The sequence below is a fragment of the Clarias gariepinus genome, chromosome 4 (assembly GCF_024256425.1).
Source record: "Clarias gariepinus isolate MV-2021 ecotype Netherlands chromosome 4, CGAR_prim_01v2, whole genome shotgun sequence".
NCBI classification, from domain to species: Eukaryota; Metazoa; Chordata; class Actinopteri; order Siluriformes; family Clariidae; genus Clarias; species Clarias gariepinus.
In genome coordinates, this window is record NC_071103.1 from 20,006,260 (window position 1) to 20,019,123 (window position 12,864).

Sequence of the window (12,864 nt, forward strand, 5' to 3'; positions counted from 1 at the left end):
TGCCTGGAGCTCCAGACCAAGGGCAATTGATAGTTATTTTGTATTTCTTCCATTTGCGAATAATCACTCTACAGTTGTCTCGTTTTTCACCAAGCTTCTAGCTGATGGTCTTGTAGCCAGCCTTGTGCGGGTCTTCAAGCTTGTCCCTCACATCTTTTAACAGATCTTTGATCTTGTCAATGGTGGTGGGGTTTGAATGGAAAATACAGTAGAGATTCTGTGGACAGGGGGCTTTTATACACATAAGGAGTTGTTGTTAGGAGCACCTTCTTAAATTAACGTGTATACCACATAAGCACATATCCAGTCTGTGGGAGCCAAAATATTGTTGGTTGTTAGGGGATCAAATACTTATTTTACCCACCAAAATAGAACTAAATTTATAACATTTATATAATGTGTTGTGTCTGGATTTTTGATTGATATTGTCTTTGTTCTTTAAAAATGAGACTCTTTATTTTTTTGTGAGTGGCCCAACTACAGGAGATCAAATATTTATTTTTCACACTGTGTACATATATATAAGGTTCTACTCAACAACATAATCTCTAGTCACTAGTGACATATTTTGCGCTATTGTTGAACCCAACTCTTGGGAATCCTATTTGGTGTGCCGTTTTGTACCCACTTTTGTGTCACTGGCTACAGTTGGTCTTACTGCATGGTTTGTCGACAATGCTGATTTGCCCTTCTTTAAACAACCTCATTTATCTATGCACATTGCTCTCATTGATTCTATAGTTGAGTTTAACAATGGTTCAAATGCATCGCTGGTGATGAAGACTATGTTGATTAGTATCTCTTCATAGAGGAAGGTATAATCTACCAATCCGTACAATTTCAAAGACCTCCGTCAATTAATAAAAACGTTATTCCTGCTTTTGCATTATTTTTGATACAGCTTTTGTGTGTGTGTGTGTGTGTAGTAGTGGTAGTAGTAGTAATAGTAGTAAATACTGGTACTACAGCAACAACATTGAAAACCTCTATGAATGCATTCTCTAACATTCTACAGCAAACATCCCAATTAGTGACACAGACAGAAGTTTGCTGTGTGGTGTGGATGCACATCCGCTCATTCTTTGATTATTGGAAATCTCTGGGGAGGCTGTGACACAAAACAGCCCTGGCTCATTTATAATGAGCAATATCTCAAGTCTCCTCTGTGTCCTGCATTGATTATTGTTACCCTTTTGCACTCACCATAATGCCTTATATAATTGCACTACCCACATGCTAGTATTCAGTACAATAAGTAATCTTAAGTAGTAGGTAAGACAGCAGTGTAGGGCAACACTGAATTAATCACTGTAATACAGCCTTGTAACAACAGGGGCAATTAATCAGGTGCTGAGTAAAAGATAAATAAATAAATGCATATGCTTCAATACGTTTACAGTCACAAGGAAAGAGAGAGACTGACAGACAGACAGAGATTGTGTCAGTGTCAAAAGTAGTGGAGTAGTGTCAGAATGCGTGGTTGTACTCTCTATGCAGTTTACTCTACGCAGTTTGTATGGCTGTATTGGGGCTCTGAAGGCATTGTTGGCTGCTGCAGCTCATCACAGGCTCCCGCTCCGTGGAGACCGCGCATTAACTCGTCAGGAGATCTGACAGTAGCACAATGCCACCGTACCAACTCCTCGTGTGCACAAATCTCATTTCCATTACAATTAAAGCCTTGCCAATGGATTCGGAATGATGTTTTCTCTGCAGGGGACTAATATGCCTTTCCTAACAGTCTGATATTGTAGTGATCCAGGTGGCTACATTTTCTCCCACCTACCCATCCTCCTCCTACACACACACACACACACACACTCTCTTCTGTGCCAGAATGTATCTTGCCAAATGCTTTAACTTTCCCATAAGGTCCCATATGTTTATCCTGAGATCACATGTTCACTGCATTTATTAAAGAACTTGTGGAAATTAAGCTTGCTGGCTACAGCACCGTGGAGTTATGTAGAGATCCTGCTTTAAATTGTATAAGTGGTTTTTCCACTCCATGATGATGTCTCACCTCTATAGAGCCATACTCAGAATTAAGCCCATCTACAGATATGATTTGAATCTTATTTTATTTTATAACAAAACCACTGTGTCCTAACCACACAGAATTCCAGCAATGATTACAGCCATGAACTCAAGCCACAAATTTACCGCTGTCTTCACTTCTTCATCAGTACTGAATGTTCGTCCTTGTAGGCCTGCTTTCCGGACACCAAACAGGTGAAAGTTTGATGGATGATCAGAACCTGGATGCTTTAATCTCTTAAAGCAAAGTTTTTGCAGAGTGTCGACAGCATGGGCAGAAGTATGTAGACGTTTGTTATTGGATGGGCATCTGGCTCCTTCTTAATGGCTAACACTTGTGCAACTTTCCTTATGCAAAACACTTTCTTCATACATAAGTCTTTGATAAATAACCGCACCAGGTATACCCTCAGACCACAAAAAAAAAAAAAAATCACTGCATGATGCTCTTCTTTCGGGCAAATCACAAGTGGGGCATCCATTTTTGCTCGCATCGCATTTGGAAATGAACTGATGTAACACATTCACACCTGCACAGCAGTCACTAGGAGCAGCCAACAGGAGTTTTAATATAAAAGGAGTGCGGATCATTTTTGACTCACCCTCGTATATTTATGCAGGGGCCTTTATGTATTCAGCTTTCCTTATGGAAAATAAAAGCAAAATATATATTAAGATTAGCTTGCTTTTCGCGTTCTAATCCGACAGTATTTGTTTTTCACAGTGCAGAGTTAAACTTGTTCTTTCAGCAGTGTTGCTGCATTTGTTAGGCTGGTGATGAGGACTGATTTAGACTTTGCATGTGGTGGAGATGGAGGACCACAACAGGAAAGACATAGCAGGAGTGCAGTTATTTGCAATTACACCAGGGACTCTGTAGAATGCACTTTACACAAAACAGGACATCCCAGTAATTTGGAAAAATATTTTTTCCCCTCTTCCCCTCATACTCAACATTAGGCCTGAATTATTTATGCAGGTGCCTCAATGTATTTTTAATCATGAGACTAATTGAACAGTGAACGGGGCTGCCGTCATTATTATCTGTCGGCCATGAGAGTATATCCTTTACTCCAGCGTGCATTTTAACCCAAACTGTAATTGCTCATTTTTCAGAAAATGATTAGCATAAAAGGGTTGCATTACAGCAGGAATGTGAAAAGAAAATAATTAGTGCTCCAACGCAAATCTAATTTGGAGGAACATGGTAGCCTTTTAGCGAGAGAGCTCTTGCATTGATGATTAGGCTGGATGACATGTGAGGTGACAGGGGCCTCTGCTCTAGAATGTTATGAAGCTCGGGGTCATTAGTAGGGAAAGCTTATTCCGTGGTCCGCTTGCATCCTACCTCCAGGTGTTAGGTTATCCAAGCCTTTCTTGAAGATGTGGAATCATTACTGCTCTCTAAATGCTCCAGTGATCTGTCTAGGCCTGGAATACACACACTGCAAGAGAAATGATAAAGCCAGTCCATGGAGGGTGAGCGGGTGTGATTGAGAGGAGCTAGATTAAAAAAAAAAAAAATCAACCTCAACCTCCTTGAGTTGCTATTCATGCATTTCAGTTTTTAGTCTTTTTTCGAAGGCAAGTTTAGCTGGGAACCAGACATAGTGTTACTGGAGCAAACATCCCCAGAGAGTGAAGGGTCCTATCACAGAAGGTAGCTGATAGAAAAGTGATGAGGCTGATGATAGAAAATGAAATGTCTGCAGTTACTAAGATGGACTATAAATGGTTTAGACAGGGTAGATAAAGAGCAAGAGAGCTGATATTAGAGGCCACAGACTTCATGGTTTGCCTTTTTATAGACATGACTTTATTTTATTTTATTTGCCCTAATGATACAATCTGTATGTGTTCTGACAAGAACCAGGATCAAGAATTGTATATATTTTACGATTTTGTTCCTTGATTGTTTTCTCTGCACCTTTATTGCAGCTCATTAAACTCCAGCTAGTTGAAATGAAATGATATCATTGCTGAGATAGTGACTTGCGATGCCCCACTGACCTGAAAATGATTCAATGCACTATGATCTCAGGTTTTAAGAAACACAGTGACCCAACCATTACCTCACATGGCACGACTCACCAGGTTCATTACTCCCTGTCGGCGCATTATGAGGCTAGTAAATGTGATCAGAGAGATATTCAGCCATTCAACTTTTACGAATACATGGACCAGCACAACCTAATGATCTCATATTCCTCAGAATGTAGTACACATTCTTTGGGTCACTAATACAACATGCTGTGTTAAAAAAACAAAGCACACTTTTTTTTTTGTGCTGTGGTCAGGAGCATTTGGAAGTCTTTGGGGAGATGTCAGGAGAAAAGCGTTGGATGGTGTGGTTAGACGATGTTCTCAAAGGGCTAGCCGAACAGTCTTCTTTATACTCCTCCACATAGCCCCCAACACTGCCTCATACATAATGCACACGGCGCTCAACTCATTTCCACACAAGACAGCAGCAGTGTTATGAAATGCAAGTTAATGGGTAAACTAATTGCAATAAACAGGAGTGGTGTTTAGTGTGTGCAAGCTCTTTAATAGGAAAAACAGACCTAATTAGGGAGTGGTGGTGATGTGACAGCGGGTTCAGAGCAGGCTTTTCCATTCATCATTAGGGGAGGGGAGTCACGCCAGTGCTCTGATCATCATCACTATGGCTGGACCTGCGAGTGCTCCTTAAAGCGAGCCGCTTCTGCTATTGATCTACTGCACTATGTGCCACCAGTAGGCTGAACGAGACCTTCCAGTCCTTGTCATCAAAGAGCGGTTGATGTTTTATCACCTTCAAATGCACACACACATAGAGAGAGAGAGAGAAAGAGAAAGAGAGATACATACATATACAATCATGAAGACACAAGCACACACACAAGCTCATGGATGTAGATATACTCAGTAGCAGGCGCTCTTGATCACACAGATTCACTCAAAAACTCACACTCCGAACCAGCAGAGGTGCACACACATGTGTTTGGGCACAAACAAATGCCCAATAATGATCCACTCTCATTGCTTTTTGATGAGAGGGAATTGAAAGAGCAGGCTGCTATGATGTGGTCTAACAATGCTGGCCCTTATTTGCATTAAGAGCAACCAGGTAGTCTGGGTAATGGCTTTGTGGCTTTGCAACGGATGTCTTTGAAGCTGCTGAATCAATGTGCCACTTCAAAACTTCATATCATTCCACATAACACTCCTCGGGCTACTCAGGCACTACCAGGAGACCAAAGCAAAACAGGAAGAGCAAAAAATGGCCTCAGGCATTTTCCCTTTCTCCCAATTCCAATATAACAAATATTCCTGTGTGGGTGTCGGACCCAGTAGATATCTAAGAGCATGAAAATAAGTAGGAACGGACATGTCATGTTCTGGTCACTGTAGTGTTATAAGTGTTTTCTGCTTTGTGTAATTGATATTTAGTTATTTTATAACAATAATAATCATTGCGAGTAGTTTGTGATTTATTTATCTATTCATTCATCCATCCATTTCTTCATATGTAATATATTAAATATAATATGAACGAGCCACATTCATATAAATACAGGGGTTTCCACATTGCACCGTAAATAAACAGCATTAGGAGGAATGTGTTAGGAATGAGGAAGTGCCATGCCCACTATTGGATGTGACTGTGGAGATAATGTGAAGAATGGAAGGTGATGGTTAGTCATTACAGCCATCAATGCAGGTCCTAGAAAATGAAGCCTGACAGGCCCAGCTTCCTCCTAGAGAAATCATGTCACCCAGCACCAAAGCAAAGGGTAAGCTGATTAAATGGGACCTTTTCCAGTATGCTTGTTTATCTAGCTCCCATAAAAACAGCTCTCCCCATTATGAGATTGTGACTGAGGAGCAGAACAGCGGGCGAGCAGCTCAAACGGATAGTGTAATTGGGAAGCAGATAGTATCCTTAGCAATGGATGACCTGTATGCAGGTCCCAATGGATGTGTCAGGATCATACTTTCCACGCAGATTAACATAACTAAAATGACATGCCAACTTCGGGACGTTCCAAGGGACACTAATTATGAAGCCAGAGTTTAAATCAATACCTCAGAGGAAACACAGTTACCAAGAAAAGAAAGGAAAGGAAAATCCAAATTACAATTGGCTATTTTTTTCTACAAACACCTCATTAGAGAGAGACAGTGTTATCATTGTACTGCTGAAGCTTCTGTCTCTGTGTCTAATGCCAGCCAATTTGCTCTGTTTGCTCAAAAGGCTCCGCTGTGGTTAGTGCCTATGCATCGCTTTAAATTTTAATGTTTGGAGTTCACACTAGAGGCTTCTGGGGGCCCATCAAGGCAGGGACAGGAGCCAGTTGTCCATCTCTCCTTTAGAAAAATGTGGAAGTATTACATTAGATGGTAAATCAACACCAGGCTTGTTAATTATTTAGCAAAACAAAGTGCTGCAGTCATAGATACTCTGCTGTGCGCCTGTGCAATGTTTAATCTATATAATGTATCTGGAGGCAGAGAATTGATGAAAGAAATGGGAGGGCAGAGAGTGGAGAGGGTGAGAGGTGTGAAGTAATGAGGCAGACAGAGACAAGGCTGTTGGGGCAGAGTAAAGCACACATAAGGAGAGTCTGAGGGATGGCGGCAGCAGCATTGAGTAATTAGCTCTGGGATAGGAAATAAACATATGACAAGATACATTTCGAAATGTGTCAAGATGATTAAAAAAAAAAGGACTAATCATTAAATACCAAAAAAGATAAAAATGACAATAAAATGGAAAAAGAAAGTTAATTGCTATTGTTTTTAAAAATGCTCATGTCTTTGTTACAACCCAAAACTGGCCCATTCATTAAAGTACTAAATTATAAGCATGATGCAGTTTTTGTTGTTTTGCTATTCGAAATGTTGAAATCACTTCGGTTTATTCCCAGCCTTACCTATAACTCTATCTTCACTTAGTTTAATGAACACAAGCAATTATGAATGCAAGCAAGCCCCCTGACAAATGAGTTCCTTCTTTTAAAACACCAGCATATAGCAAATAATTCCAGTACACACAATTATAGTGATGGTCCTGACATTCCAAGAAGCACCACTGCTGTTATTAATAAAACATACTGAGCTGAAATAGAGTGAGAGATGAGTCGTTAGAGGAGGAGGTGCCGGCATAAGGTCTCGGAATTGATGCTGTAGCAGCCACAAGCCTAATTATTGAAACGAGTCAGCTGTGCTGTGTGTCTGGGCTACATTCATCCGGCACTGTCCTCCTTCTGTTGCCCACCAGTCTGTCCCACTCTTTTCCTGAACTCAGCCTTCTGTCAGCCATGGAAGTTTGGAAAGTAAACTAGAGAACACAGCAGCCTAATGAGTGAGCTTTATATCATTCCCCGAGCATAAATTTAGAGCTGGTTTGTAGGGTTTGTGTGGCGTATTCTTATTTTGAATTATTAAAAGACTTTAAAGAAAACTTCAAGAAGTGAGGTGGGTCCATGTACAGATTTTTATTTAGGTTTTTTCCCCACAAATATTTTTTGTAGACATAATGGAACATGTGGACAGTTAAAGGGATTCTGCTGGAACTGAAGTGCTACTGGCGCTTTTTTCTTCAATTCATTCCCTTGTGCACAATCTCCCACTTTCCTAATTTCCAGAATTTTATCCATATTATGTAGATAACTAGCTAGTCTTTCATCTGCTACCTACTAGACTCAAAACATGGAGCAATGTTGTAATTCATGCAAACATCCACATACCCTCACTGACCACTTCATTAGGTACATTTTGCATGAACTGGGTTTGACCCGATTTTGCCGTCAAGGCTGCATAATCCTTTATGATATAGATAAACAAAATGCTGGAAACTTTCCTTACAGATTTTGATCCATTTACGTGAGAGCATCATGCATTTGTTGACGATTTGTCGGCTGCACATCCATGATGCGAATCCCCAGTTTCACCACATCCCAAAGATCTACTGGATTGAGATCTGGTGACTGCGGAGGCCGTGTGAGTACAGTGAACTCATTGTTATGCTCAAGAAACCAGATGGAGATCATTTTAGTTTTGCGACATGGCATGTTATCTTGTGCCATAAAGGGATGGACATGGTCAGATACAATGCTTAGACTGTGACATTTAAACAGTGCTCGATTCGTAATAAGGGGCCCAAATTGTGCCAAGAAAATCTCCCCCACACCATAACACCACGAGCAGACTGAACTGCTGATACAAGGCAGGATGGATTCAAGCTTTTCTGCAAAGTTGTTCATGCCAAATTCTTGCCTTAACTTCCAAATGTTAGAGCAGAATTTGAGACTCATCAAATGAGGAAACATTTTTAAAATCTTCTATTATTCATTCTTGGTGAGCTATATTGTAGCTTCAGTTTTATGTTTTTAGCAGAAAAAGGGGCCACATGTTCCACATGTTGAGCTTTCAAAAATGCTCTTCGGCATAACTCTGTTACAGTAGCTACTGTTGCCTTTCTATAAGCTTAAACTAGTCTGCCCATTGTCCTCTGACCTCTAGCATCAACAAGGCATTTTCACCCAGAGAACGGCCACTTACTGGATATTTTCTATTTTTTAAACCATACTCTGTAAAATCTAGTTGTGCGAGAAAATCCCTGTAGATCAGCAGTTTCAAAAATACTCAGACCAGCTTGTCTGGCACCAACAACCATGCCACAGTCAAAGTCTTATAAATTGCTTTTCTTCCCCATTCTGGTGCTCGGTTTGAACTCTCTTCGTTTCTGCCTGTCGAATTATTTATGTTGTTAGCATCAATGTATCCAGAGGAGCCTGCTGTAGGATGCATTTATTGCCAGACAGACACCTGAAAATAAATGTGAACCATGCCTAACTATGTTGCACACACATTTCATTTTACTTGCAACACTTATTTCCATTTTGTAAAGAAGTCCCAATTTGTACTCTCATTTAATTCCTTCTTGTGCTTTTACTGATTTTTGCCAATAGCAATAGCACAAACTGACCCTGAGTGTTTAGCATTGAATTCCACCACGATTGTTGTTCCAAACACTAAATGTGGAGGTGGAGTGAGTGGGCGATTTGTGTTGTGTCTATGAGAAAAGGCAGGACACATACTATAGAAACATGATAACTACCATAAACCTCCATTTTCTCTTAGGCATCTAATACACCTGGTCGTTTTACGCCAGCTACAGCATGATCTTTTCCATATCCTTCTATACACAACGAGATTTTTGCAGGCTGAGATGTACTGTGCTGTCAGAGCAGTGCACTGTAATACTAAGGCAATACCAATTTTTAAATATAAAAACAAGAATTCAGATAAACAACATGAAATAATACAAAAGGAAGGAGCTAGAAAATAATACATTTTAGAATTTCGGGGGAAAAATTACAACAAGCAACTTTCTAGAAGAAGAACAAATGGTCTATAATGGGTATGTGATGTGTAGGCACCTCTGGGGCTTAGAACCCTAGATGTGATACTGATATTCCATTAAAAAAATATATTGCACAATGAAAAATAAAAACAAAACTATACATTTACAACAATGAACCAACAAACAAATTAAAAATGAACAATGAATTTAAATAGCAGTGGCCACACCCGATGCTCAGCATGTGTGCAACACAGTGATTTGAAATTCCACTGAACGCACTTGCACATGTTCTTCCCGTTTCTTATCTCTCCAGCTCAGCCTACAATCACTCGCCTCTCTATTCCAATTTATCTTATTTCTGGGTGATTGATTAGTAATGCTTTTTTATTTGTTTGTGGAGGAGACTTAATTAGATTTCACAGGTTAGAGGTCTACATACTGAAAGTTCAAGATAATCACTATTATTCTAATTAGGGGATGCCATTAAAGCCGGTTGTTGTGGGACATTTAGGAGCAGAGGAGGGCAGTCGTGTGTGGTACTGCATTCAGCATCATTAAGACAGTCTTGTTGAAGAACTCTAGAGACAAGTGCGCATAGAGACAGGATGGCGCTTTTAAGAAACATGAAATATTCAACCCACAAAAAGTTTCTATTCAACCCACAAAAATCTTTGTTCTGAGGAGAAGGATGTATTCTAAAAAAAAAAAAAAAGGAAAAGAGACAAATGTCAATGTGACTTAAGAATGAGGATTAAAGAATCAAATAAATAACTTGTTTTAAACCAGAATCACAATGATTCCTTTTTGGTTTAAAAAAAAAAAAAGAAAAAGATTTCAATGAATTTCTCAGAAGCCCATTAGACAGTTTGACCTTTTTAACATCATGCAGAAGGATAAGAGCGAAGTTTTTATTACTATTTCAGTCCCTTCTCTGCACATCAGTGGCAATGAGCAGATGACTTGATAAGAATCTAGGTTATTAATAAATGTTCAGAGGCCAGTGTAAAGTAACGGCTGAGGTAGCGTCAATGGTTGGAGCAGCTGAGCCTTTGTAAGGGATGTGATACAATCATTTGGATATAAATGACCACAAAAAATGAGAAAAGTAGAGGAAGGAAAAAAAAAGCATAAAGCAACAGTGGTGATCATTAATATGGCATGTGCAAGTCTCTAATGAGTGTGATAATCAAGCCACAGTTGTTATATTGGACACCTGGTAGGACTTCAGTATCAGTCACATTTAAAATTCATTTAGGTGCATGATTACATCCATATAAAACCCTATGTAATGTTCCCCTCTGAAATCTCTGAATTTCAAGAAGCAAGAATAATGAAAAATCATTAAAATAAAGGTAATAACTGGAACACATGTCTGGGGGAAGAAGATAAATAAATGTGCACTTTGCAACTGTGCATCCGCCAGTGGTGAGAAAAGCTTGTCTGCATGTGGTTTTAATTAGAAAGCAAAGCTTTTTTGACAGCAAATTGATTTTTAATTGTTCACTCCTGCTCTCACTCCAGGTGGTTCCAAATCTCCTTCATTTGCTGTTTTATGTGCTTTATGTGCAGGGTACAAAATCCCAGTACATTACAAGATGCTGTAGATCTGCCAGCAATTTTGCCAAATAACACGGACTCCACATTTCAGAGATATTTGGGCATGCATAGGCATAATTGTCTGAACAGCATCCTGCTCTATCCAAGTGTCTGCACTCTAAAACAGCAACAATAAGGGATTTTCTGAAGATGGTCTGGTCAGCCTCGCTAATGGCTCAGACAGGAAGCAAATGTAATTTGAAAGCGGCAGATCTATGTATGCCATTGTTGTGGCATATTGCTGATCTAATTATTAACTATCACTGATGGAAAAACAGCACTGTGTGGATTTTTTTTTTCAGGAGAGATTTGGGATGGTGCCATGGAGCACTTCCCAGTGCCAGGCTTCACTGGACCTCCTACTCACCAGAGAGTGGATCCAAGAGAGTGCACCTGTCTTTCTGCCACTCCTTCCTAAACACACACTGAAAATAATGCTCAGCATCTATTGAAACCTAATTGAGATGCTTTTATATGATCATGAATTTTCAACACAAACACAGTTTCCATTTGCTACACTGTGAATGGATAAAATCAAATCCTGAAATCAAAGCACAACAATATTTCCACAATGCAGAATGGCTCAGCTGGAAATAGAATGGAAAAAAGACAGTGAACGAAATCTGAATATCGAGTTAACATCTGCACCATGCCATTATAATTTTTCTTTTTTTGTGATTTGAGCTCAGAAAGATTTAATGTTTTTACAACAATTATCAATAGTCGGTTAAGGGGAATGTAGATTTGAGGAAAATCTCTTTATCCGAATAAGGTCTATGAAAAACAAAGATCATAGTCAGGTTTAGAGAGTAATCAGTTCGCAACCTCATTGTAGAGGCAGACTTTTACTGAGGTGCAGTTTATCGCTCACATTTTGTACAATTAAAAGGCAATTAATGCCTTTTATTGAATGGCTCTTGCTAATGGTGATACTCCATCAAAGCTCAGGACACTAAGCTCTCACTTTACTACTACCATTGAGAACATATATCTGGAGAGCATTAACAAATTTGGAATATGTTGCCGGTCAACCCAAGAAAGTTGAAATCAATCATACGCACATATATAAAGTCTGCAAAATAATATGATTGTGGACCATGACCTTTTCTGCATTCGTTGCTCTACCAGTATGAGGTGAACACAGTAAAGGACTGACCTTTGTAGAATTATTCTAATACTGTCTAATCTGAACAGTTGAAGGATATGCTTCTAAAGCTGTGTGCAAAAGGTTACAAAATCCATGTACTAGTGGCACCCTGCCAAGAAAAACATTCTATACACAGATACTGCAGGTTCACTACACAGTAATTCCTCAGTAAAGTACCCTTGATGGTTTTCTTTTTATATTCATGATCTTATATAACCATTGCAATCGACATAAGATACAGAATAAAATAACAACTCATAGAAAGTTTATAACAACACACCTATAATAGAGGTGTGACAGTGTATCAGCATTTTTCTGTTTCATTTTCTAGTGTATTTCATAGTTGCAGTATGGCGTTCTGATTAAATTTGCATGAAGAACTCAGGTTACTGATAATAAAGTTGTCTATATAAAACACCTTACATTAACGTGGCATTATTTCATATCTACTTTTTTTGCCAGCAGATAGTGTAGAAGAAGAAGGCTTTATCTACATTAATACAAATGTTCATTACAACAAAGCAGAAGTCATTTTTCAAATATTTCCTCTTACTAAAAGGGGCCCCAACAGTAGCAGTTTGCTGAACCTGACCTTCTCATCATCAACCAACAACTTAAACTCTTCAACCCATTGGATACACTGTATATACACATACCGATTAGCCATAAAATTACAAAACATTATGCTAAGTATTGTGTGGAGATTATTATTGATTGTACTGTGTAGCTCTTG